Genomic DNA, 23,086 nt, shown 5'->3' on the forward strand with positions numbered 1-23,086 from the left:
AGACAAGACAAGACAAGACATGACAAGACAAAACAAGACAAGACAAGACAAGACATGACAAGACAAGACAAAACAACACAACACACGTCAGGACAGGACAAGACAAGACAAGACAAGACAAGACATGACAAGACAAGACAAGACAGGACAGGACAAGACATGACAAGACAAAACAACACAACACACGACATGACATCACAAGACAAGACAAGACAAGACAAGACATGACAAGACAAGATAGGACATGACAAGACAAAGCAAGACAAGACAAAACAACACAACACACGTCAGGACAGGACAGGACAAGACAAGACAAGACAAGACGAGGCAACACAAGACAAGACAAGACAAGATAGCACATGACAAGACAAGACAAGACAAGACAAGACAAAACAAGACAAGACAAAACAACACAACACACGACATGACATGACATGACTAGACAAGACAAGACAAGACAATATAAGACATGACAATACACAACAAGACAAGACAAAACAACACAACACACGACAAGACAACACACGACATGACATGACATGACTAGACAAGACAAGACAAGACAATATAAGACATGACAATACACAACAAGACAAGACAAAACAACACAACACACGACAAGACAAGACAAGACATGACAAGACAAAACAAGACAAGACAAGACAAGACAAGACATGACAAGACAAAACAAGACAAGACAAAACACCACAACACACGACATGACATGACATGACTAGACAAGACAAGACAAGACAATATAAGACATGACAATACACAACAAGACAAGACAAAACAACACAACACACGACAAGACAAGACAAGACAAGACAAGACAAAGCAACACACGACACGACATGACATGACATGACAAGACAAGACAAAACAACACAACACACGACAGGACAGGACAAGACAAGGCAAGACAAGACAAGACATGACACGACAAAACAACACAAGACAAGACAAGACATGACAAGACAAGACAAGACAAGACAAGACAAGACAAGACATGACAAGACAAGATAGCACATGACAAGACAAAGCAAGACAAGACAAAACAACACAACACACGTCAGGACAGGACAAAACAACACAAGACAAGACAAAACAACACAACACACGTCAGGACAGGACAAAACAACACAAGACAAGACAGAACAACACAGCACACGTCAGGACAGGACAAGACAAGATAAAACAAAACAACACAACACACGACAGGACAGGACAAGACAAGGCAAGACAAGACAAGACATGACACGACAAAACAACACAACATACGACAAGACAAGACAAGACAAGACAAGACAAGACAAGACAAGACAAGACAAGACAAGACAAGACATGACATGACAAGATAGCACATGACAAGACAAAGCATGACAAGACAAAACAACACAACACACGTCAGGACAGGACAAAACAACACAAGACAAGACAAAACAACACAACACACGTCAGGACAGGACAAGACAAGATAAAACAAAACAACACAACACACGACAGGGCAGGACAAGACAAGACAAGACAAGACAAGACATGACAAGACAAAACAACACAACACACGACATGACATGACATCACAAGACAAGACAAAACAAGACAAGACAAAACAAGACAAGACAAGACAAGACAAGACAAGACAAGACAAGACAAGACAAGACAGGACAAGACAAGACAAGACAAGGCAAGACAAGACAAGACAAGACAAGACAAGACAAGACAAGACAAGACAAGACAAGACAAGACAAGACAAGACAAGACAAGACAAGACAAGACAAGACAAGACAAGACAAGACAAGACAAGACAAGACAAGACAAGACAAGACAAGACAAGACAAGACAAGACAAGACAAGACAAGACAAGACAGGACAAGACAGGACAAGACAAGACAAGACAAGACAAGACAAGACAAGACAAGACAAGACAAGACAAGACAAGACAAGACAAGACAAGACAAGACAAGACAAGACAAGACAAGACACGACAAGACAAGACAAGACAAGACAAGACAAGACAAGACAAGACAAGACATGACAAGACAAGACAAGACAGGACAGGACAAGACAAGACAAGACATGACAAGACAAGACAAGACAGCACAGGACAAGACAAAACATGACAAGACAAGACAAGACAAGACAAGACAATATAAGACATGACAATACACAACAAGACAAGACAAAACAACACAACACACGACATGACAAGACAAGACAAGACAACACAAGACAAGACAAGACAAGACAAGACAAGACAAGACAAGACAAGACAAGACAAGACAAGACAAGACAAGACAAGACAAGACAAGACAAGACAAGACAAGACAAGACAAGACAAGACAAGGCAAGACAAGACAAGACAAGACAAGACAAGACAAGACAAGACAAGACATGACAAGACAAGACAAGACAAGACAAGACAAGACAAGACAAGACAAGACAAGACAAGACAAGACAAGACAAGACAAGACAAGACAAGACAAGACAAGACAAGACAAGACAAGACAAGACAAGACAAGACAAGACAAGACAAGACAAGACAAGACAAGACAAGACAAGACAAGACAAGACAAGGCAAGACAAGACAAGACAAGACAAGACAAGACAAGACATGACAAGACAAGATAGGACATGACAAGACAAAGCAAGACAAGACAAAACAACACAACACACGTCAGGACAGCACAAGACAAGACAAGACAAGACGAGGCAACACAAGCCAAGACAAGACAAGACAAGACATGACAAGACAAGACAAGACAAGACAAGACAAGACAAGACAAGACAAGACAAGACAAGACAAGACAAGACAAGACAAGACAAGACAAGACAAGACGAGGCAACACAAGCCAAGACAAGACAAGGCAAGACATGACAAGACAAGACAAGACAAGACAAGACAAGACAAGACAAGACAATATAAGACATGACAATACACAACAAGACAAGACAAAACAACACAACACACGACATGACAAGACAAGACAAGACAACACAAGGCAAGACAAGACAAGACAAGACAAGACAAGACAAGACAAGACAAGACAAGACAAGACAAGACAAGACAAGACAAGACAAGACAAGACAAGACAAGACAAGACAAGACAAGACAAGACAAGACAAGACAAGGCAAGACAAGACAAGACAAGACAAGACAAGACAAGACATGACAAGACAAGATAGGACATGACAAGACAAAGCAAGACAAGACAAAACAACACAACACACGACAGGACAGCACAAGACAAGACAAGACAAGACGAGGCAACACAAGCCAAGACAAGACAAGACAAGACATGACAAGACAAGACAAGACAGGACAGGACATGACAAGACAAAACAACACAACCCACGACATGACATCACAAGACAAGACAAGACAAGACAAGACAAGACAAGACAAGACAAGACAAGACAAGACATGACAAGACAAAACAAGACAAGACAAGACAAGACAAGACATGACAAGACAAAACAAGACAAGACAAAACAACACAACACACGACATGACATGACATGACAAGACAAGACAAGACAAGACAATATAAGACATGACAATACACAACAAGACAAGACAAAACAACACAACACACGACATGACAAGACAAGACAAGACAAGACAAAGCAACACAACACACGACATGACATGACATGACAAGACAAGACAAGACAAGACAATATAAGACATGACAATACACAACAAGACAAGACAAAACAACACAACACACGACATGACAAGACAAGACAAGACAAGACAAAGCAACACAAGACACGACATGACATGACATGACAAGACAAGACAAGACAAGACAAGACATGACAAGACAAAACAAGACAAGACAAGACAAGACAAGACATGACAAGACAAGACAAAGCAACACAAGACACGACATGACATGACATGACAAGACAAGACAAGACAAGACAAGACAAGACAAGACAAGACAAGACAAGACAAGACAAGACAAGACAAGACAAGACAAGGCAAGACAAGACAAGACAAGACAAGGCAAGACAAGACAAGACAAGACAAGACAAGACAAGACAAGACAAGACAAGACATGACAAGACAAGATAGGACATGACAAGACAAAGCAAGACAAGACAAAACAACACAACACACGTCAGGACAGGACAAGACAAGACAAGACGAGGCAACACAAGACAAGACAAGACAAGACAAGACATGACAAGACAAGACAAGACAGGACAGGACAAGACATGACAAGACAAAACAACACAAGACACGACATGACATGACATGACAAAGCAACACAACACACGACATGACATGACATGACATGACAAGACAAGACAAAACAACACAACACACGACAGGACAGGACAAGACAAAGCAACACAAGACACGACATGACATGACATGACAAAGCAACACAAGACACGACATGACATGACATGACAAGACAAGACAAGACAAGACAAGACAAGACAAGGCAAGACAAGACAAGACAAGACAAGGCAAGACAAGACAAGACAAGACAAGACAAGACAAGACAAGACAAGACATGACAAGACAAGATAGGACATGACAAGACAAAGCAAGACAAGACAAAACAACACAACACACGTCAGGACAGGACAAGACAAGACAAGACAAGACGAGGCAACACAAGACAAGACAACACACGTCAGGACATGACAAGACAAGACAAGACAACACACGACAGGACAGGACAAGACAAAGCAACACAAGACACGACATGACATGACATGACAAAGCAACACAACACACGACATGACATGACATGACATGACAAGACAAGACAAAACAACACAACACACGACAGGACAGGACAAGACAAAGCAACACAAGACACGACATGACATGACATGACATGACATGACAAAGCAACACAACACACGACATGACACGACATGACATGACATGACAAAGCAACACAAGACACGACATGACATGACATGACAAGACAAGACAAGACAAGACAAGACAAGACAATATAAGACATGACAATACACAACAAGACAAGACAAAACAAGACAAGACATGACAAGACAAAACAACACAACACACGACAGGACAGGACAAGACAAAGCAACACAAGACACGACATGACATGACATGACAAAGCAACACAACACACGACATGACATGACATGACATGACAAGACAAGACAAAACAACACAACACACGACAGGACAGGAGAAGACAAAGCAACACAAGACACGACATGACATGACATGACAAAGCCACACAAGACACGACATGACATGACAAGACATGACAAGACAAGACAAGACAAGACAAGACAATATAAGACATGACAATACACAACAAGACAAGACAAAACAAGACAAGACAAGACAAGACAAGACAAGACAAGACAAGACAAGACAAGACAAGACAAGACAAGACAAGACAAGACAAGAAAAAGACAAGACAAGACAAGACAAGACAAGACAAGACAAGACAAGACAAGACAAGACAAGACAAGACAAGACAAGACAATATAAGACATGACAATACACGACAAGACAAGACAAAACAAGACAAGACAAGACAAGACAAGACAAGACAAGACAAGACAAGACAAGACAAGACAAGACAAGACAAGACAAGACAAGACAAGACAAGACAAGACAAGACAAGACAAGACAAGACAAGACAAGACAAGACAAGACAATATAAGACATGACAATACACAACAAGACAAGACAAAACAAGACAAGACAAGACAAGACAAGACAAGACAAGACAAGACAAGACAAGACAAGACAAGACAAGACAAGACAAGACAAGACAAGACAAGACAAGACAAGACAAGACAAGACAAGACAAGACAATATAAGACATGACAATACACGACAAGACAAGACAAAACAAGACAAGACAAGACAAGACAAGACAAGACAAGACAAGACAAGACAAGACAAGACAAGACAAGACAAGACAAGACAAGACAAGACAATATAAGACATGACAATACACGACAAGACAAGACAAAACAAGACAAGACAAGACAAGACAAGACAAGACAAGACAAGACAAGACAAGACAAGACAAGACAATATAAGACATGACAATACACGACAAGACAAGACAAAACAAGACAAGACAAGACAAGACAAGACAAGACAAGACAAAACAAGACAAGACAAGACAAGACAAGACAAGACAAGACAAGACAAGACAAGACAAGACAAGACAAGACAAGACAAGACAAGACAAGACAAGACAAGACAAGACAAGACAAGACAAGACAATATAAGACATGACAATACACAACAAGACAAGACAAAACAAGACAAGACAAGACAAGACAAGACAAGACAAGACAAGACAAGACAAGACAAGACAAGACAAGACAAGACAAGACAAGACAAGAAAAAGACAAGACAAGACAAGACAAGACAAGACAAGACAAGACAAGACAAGACAAGACAATATAACACATGACAATACACGACAAGACAAGACAAAACAAGACAAGACAAGACAAGACAAGACAAGACAAGACAAGACAAGACAAGACAAGACAAGACAAGACAAGACAAGACAAGACAAGACAAGACAAGACAAGACAAGACAAGACAATATAAGACATGACAATACACAACAAGACAAGACAAAACAAGACAAGACAAGACAAGACAAGACAAGACAAGACAAGAAAAAGACAAGACAAGACAAGACAAGACAAGACAAGACAAGACAAGACAAGACAAGACAAGACAAGACAAGACAAAACAAGACAAGACAAGACAAGACAAGACAAGACAAGACAAGACAAGACAAGACAGGACAAGACAAGACAAGACAAGGCAAGACAAGACAAGACAAGACAAGACAAGACAAGACAAGACAAGACAAGACAAGACAAGACAAGACAAGACAAGACAAGACAAGACAAGACAAGACAAGACAAGACAAGACAAGACAAGACAAGACAAGACAAGACAAGACAAGACAAGACAAGACAAGACAAGACAGGACAAGACAGGACAAGACAAGACAAGACAAGACAAGACAAGACAAGACAAGACAAGACAAGACAAGACAAGACAAGACAAGACAAGACAAGACAAGACACGACAAGACAAGACAAGACAAGACAAGACAAGACAAGACAAGACAAGACATGACAAGACAAGACAAGACAGGACAGGACAAGACAAGACAAGACATGACAAGACAAGACAAGACAGCACAGGACAAGACAAAACATGACAAGACAAGACAAGACAAGACAAGACAATATAAGACATGACAATACACAACAAGACAAGACAAAACAACACAACACACGACATGACAAGACAAGACAAGACAAGACAAGACAAGACAAGACAAGACAAGACAAGACAAGACAAGACAAGACAAGACAAGACAAGACAAGACAAGACAAGACAAGACAAGACAAGACAAGACAAGACAAGACAAGACAAGACAAGACAAGACAAGGCAAGACAAGACAAGACAAGACAAGACAAGACATGACAAGACAAGACAAGACAAGACAAGACAAGACAAGACAAGACAAGACAAGACAAGACAAGACAAGACAAGACAAGACAAGACAAGACAAGACAAGACAAGACAAGACAAGACAAGACAAGACAAGACAAGACAAGACAAGACAAGACAAGACAAGACAAGACAAGACAAGACAAGACAAGACAAGACAAGACAAGGCAAGACAAGACAAGACAAGACAAGACAAGACAAGACATGACAAGACAAGATAGGACATGACAAGACAAAGCAAGACAAGACAAAACAACACAACACACGTCAGGACAGCACAAGACAAGACAAGACAAGACGAGGCAACACAAGCCAAGACAAGACAAGACAAGACATGACAAGACAAGACAAGACAAGACAGGACAGGACATGACAAGACAAAACAACACAACGCACGACATGACATCACAAGACAAGACAAGACAAGACAAGACAAGACGAGGCCACACAAGCCAAGACAAGACAAGGCAAGACATGACAAGACAAGACAAGACAAGACAAGACAAGACAAGACAAGACAATATAAGACATGACAATACACAACAAGACAAGACAAAACAACACAACACACGACATGACAAGACAAGACAAGACAACACAAGACAAGACAAGACAAGACAAGACAAGACAAGACAAGACAAGACAAGACAAGACAAGACAAGACAAGACAAGACAAGACAAGACAAGACAAGACAAGACAAAACAAGACAAGACATGACAAGACAAGATAGGACATGACAAGACAAAGCAAGACAAGACAAAACAACACAACACACGTCAGGACAGCACAAGACAAGACAAGACAAGACGAGGCAACACAAGCCAAGACAAGACAAGACAAGACATGACAAGACAAGACAAGACAAGACAGGACAGGACATGACAAGACAAAACAACACAACGCACGACATGACATCACAAGACAAGACAAGACAAGACAAGACAAGACAAGACAAGACAAGACAAGACAAGACAAGACAAGACATGACAAGACAAAACAAGACAAGACAAGACAAGACAAGACATGACAAGACAAAACAAGACAAGACAAAACAACACAACACACGACATGACATGACATGACAAGACAAGACAAGACAAGACAATATAAGACATGACAATACACAACAAGACAAGACAAAACAACACAACACACGACATGACAAGACAAGACAAGACAAGACAAAGCAACACAACACACGACATGACATGACATGACAAGACAAGACAAGACAATATAAGACATGACAATACACAACAAGACAAGACAAAACAACACAACACACGACATGACAAGACAAGACAAGACAAGACAAAGCAACACAAGACACGACATGACATGACATGACAAGACAAGACAAGACAAGACAAGACATGACAAGACAAAACATGACAAGACAAGACAAGACAAGACATGACAAGACAAGACAAAGCAACACAAGACACGACATGACATGACATGACAAGACAAGACAAGACAAGACAAGACAAGACAAGACAAGACAAGACAAGACAAGACAAGACAAGACAAGACAAGACAAGGCAAGACAAGACAAGACAAGACAAGGCAAGACAAGACAAGACAAGACAAGACAAGACAAGACAAGACAAGACAAGACATGACAAGACAAGATAGGACATGACAAGACAAAGCAAGACAAGACAAAACAACACAACACACGTCAGGACAGGACAAGACAAGACAAGACGAGGCAACACAAGACAAGACAAGACAAGACAAGACATGACAAGACAAGACAAGACAGGACAGGACAAGACATGACAAGACAAAACAACACAAGACACGACATGACATGACATGACAAAGCAACACAACACACGACATGACATGACATGACATGACAAGACAAGACAAAACAACACAACACACGACAGGACAGGACAAGACAAAGCAACACAAGACACGACATGACATGACATGACAAAGCAACACAAGACACGACATGACATGACATGACAAGACAAGACAAGACAAGACAAGACAAGACAAGGCAAGACAAGACAAGACAAGACAAGGCAAGACAAGACAAGACAAGACAAGACAAGACAAGACAAGACAAGACATGACAAGACAAGATAGGACATGACAAGACAAAGCAAGACAAGACAAAACAACACAACACACGTCAGGACAGGACAAGACAAGACAAGACAAGACAAGACGAGGCAACACAAGACAAGACAACACACGTCAGGACATGACAAGACAAGACAAGACAACACACGACAGGACAGGACAAGACAAAGCAACACAAGACACGACATGACATGACATGACAAAGCAACACAACACACGACATGACATGACATGACATGACAAGACAAGACAAAACAACACAACACACGACAGGACAGGACAAGACAAAGCAACACAAGACACGACATGACATGACATGACAAAGCAACACAACACACGACATGACACGACATGACATGACATGACAAAGCAACACAAGACACGACATGACATGACATGACAAGACAAGACAAGACAAGACAAGACAAGACAATATAAGACATGACAATACACAACAAGACAAGACAAAACAAGACAAGACATGACAAGACAAAACAAGACAAGACAAAACAACACAACACACGACAGGACAGGACAAGACAAAGCAACACAAGACACGACATGACATGACATGACAAAGCAACACAACACACGACATGACATGACATGACATGACAAGACAAGACAAAACAACACAACACACGACAGGACAGGAGAAGACAAAGCAACACAAGACACGACATGACATGACATGACAAAGCCACACAAGACACGACATGACATGACAAGACATGACAAGACAAGACAAGACAAGACAAGACAATATAAGACATGACAATACACAACAAGACAAGACAAAACAAGACAAGACAAGACAAGACAAGACAAGACAAGACAAGACAAGACAAGACAAGACAAGACAAGACAAGACAAGACAAGAAAAAGACAAGACAAGACAAGACAAGACAAGACAAGACAAGACAAGACAAGACAAGACAAGACAAGACAAGACAAGACAATATAAGACATGACAATACACGACAAGACAAGACAAAACAAGACAAGACAAGACAAGACAAGACAAGACAAGACAAGACAAGACAAGACAAGACAAGACAAGACAAGACAAGACAAGACAAGACAAGACAAGACAAGACAAGACAAGACAAGACAAGACAAGACAAGACAAGACAAGACAATATAAGACATGACAATACACAACAAGACAAGACAAAACAAGACAAGACAAGACAAGACAAGACAAGACAAGACAAGACAAGACAAGACAAGACAAGACAAGACAAGACAAGACAAGACAAGACAAGACAAGACAAGACAAGACAAGACAAGACAATATAAGACATGACAATACACGACAAGACAAGACAAAACAAGACAAGACAAGACAAGACAAGACAAGACAAGACAAGACAAGACAAGACAAGACAAGACAAGACAAGACAAGACAAGACAATATAAGACATGACAATACACGACAAGACAAGACAAAACAAGACAAGACAAGACAAGACAAGACAAGACAAGACAAGACAAGACAAGACAAGACAAGACAATATAAGACATGACAATACACGACAAGACAAGACAAAACAAGACAAGACAAGACAAGACAAGACAAGACAAGACAAAACAAGACAAGACAAGACAAGACAAGACAAGACAAGACAAGACAAGACAAGACAAGACAAGACAAGACAAGACAAGACAAGACAAGACAATATAAGACATGACAATACACAACAAGACAAGACAAAACAAGACAAGACAAGACAAGACAAGACAAGACAAGACAAGACAAGACAAGACAAGACAAGACAAGACAAGACAAGACAAGAAAAAGACAAGACAAGACAAGACAAGACAAGACAAGACAAGACAAGACAAGACAAGACAATATAAGACATGACAATACACGACAAGACAAGACAAAACAAGACAAGACAAGACAAGACAAGACAAGACAAGACAAGACAAGACAAGACAAGACAAGACAAGACAAGACAAGACAAGACAAGACAAGACAAGACAAGACAAGACAATATAAGACATGACAATACACAACAAGACAAGACAAAACAAGACAAGACAAGACAAGACAAGACAAGACAAGACAAGAAAAAGACAAGACAAGACAAGACAAGACAAGACAAGACAAGACAAGACAAGACAAGACAAGACAAGACAAGACAATATAAGACATGACAATACACGACAAGACAAGACAAAACAAGACAAGACAAGACAAGACAAGACAAGACAAGACAAAACAAGACAAGACAAGACAAGACAAGACAAGACAAGACAAGACAAGACAAGACAAGACAAGACAAGACAAGACAAGACAAGACAAGACAAGACAAGACAAGACAATATAAGACATGACAATACACAACAAGACAAGACAAAACAAGACAAGACAAGACAAGACAAGACAAGACAAGACAAGACAAAACAAGACAAGACAAAACAACACAACACACGACATGACATCACAAGACAAGACAAGACAAAGCAACACAAGACACGACATGACATGACATGACAAGACAAGACAAAACAACACAACACACGACAGGACAGGACAAGACAAGACAAGACAAGACAAGACAAGACAAGACAAAACAACACAACACAACACATGACATGACATGACAAGACAAGACAGGACAAGACAAAACAACACAACACACGACATGACATCACAAGACAAGACAAGACAATATAAGACATGACAAGACAAAACAACACAACACACGACATGACATCACAAGACAAGACAAGACAATATAAGACATGACAAGACAAAACAACACAACACACGACATGACATTACATGACAAAACAAGACAAGACAACACAAGACAAGACAAGACAAGACAACACAAGACAAGACAAGACAAAACAACACAACACATGACATGACATGACAAGACAAGACAGGACAAGACAAAACAAGACAAGACAAGACAAGACAAGACAAGACAAGACAAGACAAGACAAGACAAGACAAGACAAGACAAGACAAGACAAGACAAGACAAGACAAGACAAGACAAGACAAGACAAGACAAGACAAGACAAGACAAGACAAGACAATATAAGACATGACAATACACAACAAGACAAGACAAAACAACACAACACACGACATGACAAGACAAGACAAGACAACACAAGACAAGACAAGACAAGACAAGACAAGACAAGACAAGACAAGACAAGACAAGACAAGACAAGACAAGACAAGACAAGACAAGACAAGACAAGACAAGACAAGACAAGACAAGACAAGACAAGACTAGACAAGACAAGACAAGACAAGACAAGACAAGACTAGACAAGACAAGACAAGACAAGACAAGACAAGACAAGACAAGACAAGACAAGACAAGACAAGACAAGGCAAGACAAGACAAGACAAGACAAGACAAGACAAGACAAGACATGACAAGACAAGATAGGACATGACAAGACAAAGCAAGACAAGACAAAACAACACAACACACGTCAGGACAGGACAAGACAAGACAAGACAAGACGAGGCAACACAAGACAAGACAAGACAAGACATGACAAGACAAGACAAGACAGTACAGGACAGGACAAGACATGACAAGACAAAACAACACAACACACGACATGACATCACAAGACAAGACAAGACAAGACAAGACAAGACAAGACAAGACAAGACAAGACATGACAAGACAAGATAGGACATGACAAGACAAAGCAAGACAAGACAAAACAACACAACACACGTCAGGACAGGACAAGACAAGACAAGACAAGATAGGACATGACAAGACAAAGCAACACAAGACACGACATGACATGACATGGCAAGACAAGACAAAACAACACAACACACGACAGGACAGGACAAGACAAGAGAAGACAAGACAAGACATAACACGACAAAACAACACAAGACAAGACAAAACAACACAAGACAAGACAAAACAACACAACACACGACATGACATTACATGAGAAAACAAGACAATACAAGACAAGACAAAACAAGACAAGACAAGACATGACAAGACATGACAAGACAAGACAAGACAAGACAAGACAAGACAAGACAAGACAAGACAAGACAAGACAAGACAAGACAAGACAAGACAAGACAAGACAAGACAAGACAAGACAAGACAAGACAAGACAAGACAAGACAAGACAAGACAAGACAAGACAAGACAAGACAAGACAAGACAAGACAAGACAAGACAAGACAAGACAAGACAAGACAAGACAAGACAAGACAAGACAAGACAAGACAAGACAAGACAAGACAAGACAAGACAAGACAAGACAAGACAAGACAAGACAAGACAAGACAAGACAAGACAAGACAAGACAAGACAAGACAAGACAAGACAAGACAAGACAAGACAAGACAAGACAAGACAAGACAAGACAAGACAAGACAAGACAAGACAAGACAAGACAAGACAAGACAAGACAAGACAAGACAAGACAAGACAAGACAAGACAAGACAAGACAAGACAAGACAAGACAAGACAAGACAAGACAAGACAAGACAAGACAAGACAAGACAAGACAAGACAAGACAAGACAAGACAAGACAAGACCAGACAAGACAAGACAAGGCAAGATAAGGCAAGACAAGACAAGACAAGACAAGACAAGACAAGACAAAACAAAACAACACAACACATGACATGACATGACAAGACAAGACAGGACAAGACAAAACAAGACAAGACAAAACAACACAACACACGACATGACATCACAAGACAAGACAAGACAAGACAAGACAATATAAGACATGACAAGACAAAACAACACAACACTCGACATGACAAGAAAAGACAAGGAGAAGACAAGACAAGACAAAACAACACAACACACGACATGACATTACATGACAAAACAAGACAAGACAACACAACATAAAACAAGACAAGACAAGACAAGACAACACAAGACAACACAAGACAAGACAAGACAAGACAAGACAAGACAAGACAAGACAAGACAAGACAAGACAAGACAAGACAAGACAAGACAAGACAAGACAAGACAAGACAAGACAAGACAAGACAAGACAAGACAAGACAAGACAAGACAAGACAAGACAAGACAAGACAAGACAAGACAAGACAAGACAAGACAAGACAAGACAAGACAAGACAAGACAAGACATGACAAGACAAAACAAGACAAGACAAGACATGACAAGACAAAACAAGACAAGACAAAACAACACAACACACGATATGACATGACAAGACAAGACAAGACAAGACAAGACAATATAAGACATGACAATACACAACAAGACAAGACAAAACAACATATGACATGACATGACAAGACAAGACAGGACAAGACAAAACAAGACAAGACCAGACAAGACAAGACAAGACAAGACAAGACAAGACAAGACAAGACAAGACAAGACAAGACAAGACAATATAAGACATGACAATACACAACAAGACAAGACAAAACAACACAACACACGACATGACAAGACAAGACAAGACAACACAAGACAAGACAAGACAAGACAAGACAAGACAAGACAAGACAAGACAAGACAAGACAAGACAAGACAAGACAAGACAAGACAAGACAAGACAAGACAAGACAAGACAAGACAAGACAAGACAAGACAAGACAAGACAAGGCAAGACAAGACAAGACAAGACAAGACAAGACAAGACATGACAAGACAAGATAGGACATGACAAGACAAAGCAAGACAAGACAAAACAACACAACACACGACATGACAAGAAAAGACAAGGAGAAGACAAGACAAGACAAAACAACACAACACACGACATGACATTACATGACAAAACAAGACAAGACAACACAACATAAAACAAGACAAGACAAGACAAGACAACACAAGACAACACAAGACAAGACAAGACAAGACAAGACAAGACAAGACAAGACAAGACAAGACAAGACAAGACAAGACAGGACAAGACAGGACAAGACAAGACAAGACAAGACAAGACAAGACAAGACAAGACAAGGCAAGACAAGACAAGACAAGACAAGACAAGACAAGACATGACAAGACAAGACAAGACAAGACAAGACAAGACAAGACAAGACAAGACAAGACAAGACAAGACAAGACAAGACAAGACAAGACAAGACAAGACAAGACAAGACAAGACAAGACAAGACAAGACAAGACAAGACAAGACAAGACAAGACAAGACAAGACAAGACAAGACAAGACAAGACAAGACAAGACAAGGCAAGACAAGACAAGACAAGACAAGACAAGACAAGACATGACAAGACAAGATAGGACATGACAAGACAAAGCAAGACAAGACAAAACAACACAACACACGTCAGGACAGCACAAGACAAGACAAGACAAGACGAGGCAACACAAGCCAAGACAAGACAAGACAAGACATGACAAGACAAGACAAGACAAGACAGGACAGGACATGACAAGACAAAACAACACAACGCACGACATGACATCACAAGACAAGACAAGACAAGACAAGACAAGACGAGGCAACACAAGCCAAGACAAGACAAGGCAAGACATGACAAGACAAGACAAGACAAGACAAGACAAGACAAGACAAGACAATATAAGACATGACAATACACAACAAGACAAGACAAAACAACACAACACACGACATGACAAGACAAGACAAGACAACACAAGACAAGACAAGACAAGACAAGACAAGACAAGACAAGACAAGACAAGACAAGACAAGACAAGACAAGACAAGACAAGACAAGACAAGACAAGACAAGACAAGACAAGACAAGACAAGACAAGACAAGACAAGGCAAGACAAGACAAGACAAGACAAGACAAGACAAGACATGACAAGACAAGATAGGACATGACAAGACAAAGCAAGACAAGACAAAACAACACAACACACGTCAGGACAGCACAAGACAAGACAAGACAAGACGAGGCAACACAAGCCAAGACAAGACAAGACAAGACATGACAAGACAAGACAAGACAAGACAGGACAGGACATGACAAGACAAAACAACACAACGCACGACATGACATCACAAGACAAGACAAGACAAGACAAGACAAGACAAGACAAGACAAGACAAGACAAGACAAGACAAGACAAGACATGACAAGACAAAACAAGACAAGACAAGACAAGACAAGACATGACAAGACAAAACAAGACAAGACAAAACAACACAACACACGACATGACATGACATGACAAGACAAGACAAGACAAGACAATATAAGACATGACAATACACAACAAGACAAGACAAAACAACACAACACACGACATGACAAGACAAGACAAGACAAGACAAAGCAACACAACACACGACATGACATGACATGACAAGACAAGACAAGACAAGACAATATAAGACATGACAATACACAACAAGACAAGACAAAACAACACAACACACGACATGACAAGACAAGACAAGACAAGACAAAGCAACACAAGACACGACATGACATGACATGACAAGACAAGACAAGACAAGACAAGACATGACAAGACAAAACAAGACAAGACAAGACAAGACAAGACATGACAAGACAAGACAAAGCAACACAAGACACGACATGACATGACATGACAAGACAAGACAAGACAAGACAAGACAAGACAAGACAAGACAAGACAAGACAAGACAAGACAAGACAAGACAAGACAAGGCAAGACAAGACAAGACAAGACAAGGCAAGACAAGACAAGACAAGACAAGACAAGACAAGACAAGACAAGACAAGACATGACAAGACAAGATAGGACATGACAAGACAAAGCAAGACAAGACAAAACAACACAACACACGTCAGGACAGGACAAGACAAGACAAGACGAGGCAACACAAGACAAGACAAGACAAGACAAGACATGACAAGACAAGACAAGACAGGACAGGACAAGACATGACAAGACAAAACAACACAAGACACGACATGACATGACATGACAAAGCAACACAACACACGACATGACATGACATGACATGACAAGACAAGACAAAACAACACAACACACGACAGGACAGGACAAGACAAAGCAACACAAGACACGACATGACATGACATGACAAAGCAACACAAGACACGACATGACATGACATGACAAGACAAGACAAGACAAGACAAGACAAGACAAGGCAAGACAAGACAAGACAAGACAAGGCAAGACAAGACAAGACAAGACAAGACAAGACAAGACAAGACAAGACATGACAAGACAAGATAGGACATGACAAGACAAAGCAAGACAAGACAAAACAACACAACACACGTCAGGACAGGACAAGACAAGACAAGACAAGACGAGGCAACACAAGACAAGACAACACACGTCAGGACATGACAAGACAAGACAAGACAACACACGACAGGACAGGACAAGACAAAGCAACACAAGACACGACATGACATGACATGACAAAGCAACACAACACACGACATGACATGACATGACATGACAAGACAAGACAAAACAACACAACACACGACAGGACAGGACAAGACAAAGCAACACAAGACACGACATGACATGACATGACAAAGCAACACAACACACGACATGACACGACATGACATGACATGACAAAGCAACACAAGACACGACATGACATGACATGACAAGACAAGACAAGACAAGACAAGACAAGACAATATAAGACATGACAATACACAACAAGACAAGACAAAACAAGACAAGACATGACAAGACAAAACAAGACAAGACAAAACAACACAACACACGACAGGACAGGACAAGACAAAGCAACACAAGACACGACATGACATGACATGACAAAGCAACACAACACACGACATGACATGACATGACATGACAAGACAAGACAAAACAACACAACACACGACAGGACAGGAGAAGACAAAGCAACACAAGACACGACATGACATGACATGACAAAGCCACACAAGACACCACAAGACACGACATGACATGACAAGACATGACAAGACAAGACAAGACAAGACAAGACAATATAAGACATGACAATACACAACAAGACAAGACAAAACAAGACAAGACAAGACAAGACAAGACAAGACAAGACAAGACAAGACAAGACAAGACAAGACAAGACAAGACAAGACAAGACAAGACAAGAAAAAGACAAGACAAGACAAGACAAGACAAGACAAGACAAGACAAGACAAGACAAGACAAGACAAGACAAGACAAGACAATATAAGACATGACAATACACGACAAGACAAGACAAAACAAGACAAGACAAGACAAGACAAGACAAGACAAGACAAGACAAGACAAGACAAGACAAGACAAGACAAGACAAGACAAGACAAGACAATATAAGACATGACAATACACAACAAGACAAGACAAAACAAGACAAGACAAGACAAGACAAGACAAGACAAGACAAGACAAGACAAGACAAGACAAGACAAGACAAGACAAGACAAGACAAGACAAGACAAGACAAGACAATATAAGACATGACAATACACGACAAGACAAGACAAAACAAGACAAGACAAGACAAGACAAGACAAGACAAGACAAGACAAGACAAGACAAGACAAGACAAGACAAGACAAGACAAGACAAGACAAGACAATATAAGACATGACAATACACGACAAGACAAGACAAAACAAGACAAGACAAGACAAGACAAGACAAGACAAGACAAGACAAGACAAGACAAGACAAGACAAGACAAGACAATATAAGACATGACAATACACGACAAGACAAGACAAAACAAGACAAGACAAGACAAGACAAGACAAGACAAGACAAAACAAGACAAGACAAGACAAGACAAGACAAGACAAGACAAGACAAGACAAGACAAGACAAGACAAGACAAGACAAGACAAGACAAGACAAGACAAGACAAGACAATATAAGACATGACAATACACAACAAGACAAGACAAAACAAGACAAGACAAGACAAGACAAGACAAGACAAGACAAGACAAGACAAGACAAGACAAGACAAGACAAGACAAGACAAGAAAAAGACAAGACAAGACAAGACAAGACAAGACAAGACAAGACAAGACAAGACAAGACAATATAAGACATGACAATACACGACAAGACAAGACAAAACAAGACAAGACAAGACAAGACAAGACAAGACAAGACAAGACAAGACAAGACAAGACAAGACAAGACAAGACAAGACAAGACAAGACAAGACAAGACAAGACAAGACAAGACAAGACAAGACAAGACAAGACAAGACAAGACAATATAAGACATGACAATACACAACAAGACAAGACAAAACAAGACAAGACAAGACAAGACAAGACAAGACAAGACAAGAAAAAGACAAGACAAGACAAGACAAGACAAGACAAGACAAGACAAGACAAGACAAGACAAGACAAGACAATATAAGACATGACAATACACGACAAGACAAGACAAAACAAGACAAGACAAGACAAGACAAGACAAGACAAGACAAAACAAGACAAGACAAGACAAGACAAGACAAGACAAGACAAGACAAGACAAGACAAGACAAGACAAGACAAGACAAGACAAGACAAGACAAGACAAGACAAGACAAGACAAGACAATATAAGACATGACAATACACAACAAGACAAGACAAAACAAGACAAGACAAGACAAGACAAGACAAGACAAGACAAGACAAAACAAGACAAGACAACACACGACATGACATCACAAGACAAGACAAGACAAAGCAACACAAGACACGACATGACATGACATGACAAGACAAGACAAAACAACACAACACACGACAGGACAGGACAAGACAAGACAAGACAAGACAAGACAAGACAAAACAACACAACACAACACATGACATGACATGACAAGACAAGACAGGACAAGACAAAACAACACAACACACGACATGACATCACAAGACAAGACAAGACAAAATAAGACATGACAAGACAAAACAACACAACACACGACATGACATCACAAGACAAGACAAGACAATATAAGACATGACAAGACAAAACAACACAACACACGACATGACATTACATGACAAAACAAGACAAGACAACACAAGACAAGACAAGACAAGACAACACAAGACAAGACAAGACAAAACAACACAACACATGACATGACATGACAAGACAAGACAGGACAAGACAAAACAAGACAAGACAAGACAAGACAAGACAAGACAAGACAAGACAAGACAAGACAAGACAAGACAAGACAAGACAAGACAAGACAAGACAAGACAAGACAAGACAAGACAAGACAAGACAAGACAAGACAAGACAAGACAAGACAATATAAGACATGACAATACACAACAAGACAAGACAAAACAACACAACACACGACATGACAAGACAAGACAAGACAACACAAGACAAGACAAGACAAGACAAGACAAGACAAGACAAGACAAGACAAGACAAGACAAGACAAGACAAGACAAGACAAGACAAGACAAGACAAGACAAGACAAGACAAGACAAGACTAGACAAGACAAGACAAGACAAGACAAGACAAGACTAGACAAGACAAGACAAGACAAGACAAGACAAGACAAGACAAGACAAGACAAGACAAGACAAGACAAGGCAAGACAAGACAAGACAAGACAAGACAAGACAAGACAAGACATGACAAGACAAGATAGGACATGACAAGACAAAGCAAGACAAGACAAAACAACACAACACACGTCAGGACAGGACAAGACAAGACAAGACAAGACGAGGCAACACAAGACAAGACAAGACAAGACATGACAAGACAAGACAAGACAGTACAGGACAGGACAAGACATGACAAGACAAAACAACACAACACACGACATGACATCACAAGACAAGACAAGACAAGACAAGACAAGACAAGACAAGACAAGACAAGACATGACAAGACAAGATAGGACATGACAAGACAAAGCAAGACAAGACAAAACAACACAACACACGTCAGGACAGGACAAGACAAGACAAGACAAGATAGGACATGACAAGACAAAGCAACACAAGACACGACATGACATGACATGGCAAGACAAGACAAAACAACACAACACACGACAGGACAGGACAAGACAAGAGAAGACAAGACAAGACATAACACGACAAAACAACACAAGACAAGACAAAACAACACAAGACAAGACAAAACAACACAACACACGACATGACATTACATGAGAAAACAAGACAATACAAGACAAGACAAAACAAGACAAGACAAGACATGACAAGACATGACAAGACAAGACAAGACAAGACAAGACAAGACAAGACAAGACAAGACAAGACAAGACAAGACAAGACAAGACAAGACAAGACAAGACAAGACAAGACAAGACAAGACAAGACAAGACAAGACAAGACAAGACAAGACAAGACAAGACAAGACAAGACAAGACAAGACAAGACAAGACAAGACAAGACAAGACAAGACAAGACAAGACAAGACAAGACAAGACAAGACAAGACAAGACAAGACAAGACAAGACAAGACAAGACAAGACAAGACAAGACAAGACAAGACAAGACAAGACAAGACAAGACAAGACAAGACAAGACAAGACAAGACAAGACAAGACAAGACAAGACAAGACAAGACAAGACAAGACAAGACAAGACAAGACAAGACAAGACAAGACAAGACAAGACAAGACAAGACAAGACAAGACAAGACAAGACAAGACAAGACAAGACAAGACAAGACAAGACAAGACAAGACAAGACAAGACAAGACAAGACAAGACAAGACAAGACAAGACAAGACAAGACCAGACAAGACAAGACAAGGCAAGATAAGGCAAGACAAGACAAGACAAGACAAGACAAGACAAGACAAAACAAAACAACACAACACATGACATGACATGACAAGACAAGACAGGACAAGACAAAACAAGACAAGACAAAACAACACAACACACGACATGACATCACAAGACAAGACAAGACAAGACAAGACAATATAAGACATGACAAGACAAAACAACACAACACTCGACATGACAAGAAAAGACAAGGAGAAGACAAGACAAGACAAAACAACACAACACACGACATGACATTACATGACAAAACAAGACAAGACAACACAACATAAAACAAGACAAGACAAGACAAGACAACACAAGACAACACAAGACAAGACAAGACAAGACAAGACAAGACAAGACAAGACAAGACAAGACAAGACAAGACAAGACAAGACAAGACAAGACAAGACAAGACAAGACAAGACAAGACAAGACAAGACAAGACAAGACAAGACAAGACAAGACAAGACAAGACAAGACAAGACAAGACAAGACAAGACAAGACAAGACAAGACATGACAAGACAAAACAAGACAAGACAAGACATGACAAGACAAAACAAGACAAGACAAAACAACACAACACACGATATGACATGACAAGACAAGACAAGACAAGACAAGACAATATAAGACATGACAATACACAACAAGACAAGACAAAACAACATATGACATGACATGACAAGAC

The sequence above is a fragment of the Zeugodacus cucurbitae genome, chromosome X (assembly GCF_028554725.1).
Source record: "Zeugodacus cucurbitae isolate PBARC_wt_2022May chromosome X, idZeuCucr1.2, whole genome shotgun sequence".
Taxonomy (NCBI): domain Eukaryota; kingdom Metazoa; phylum Arthropoda; class Insecta; order Diptera; family Tephritidae; genus Zeugodacus; species Zeugodacus cucurbitae.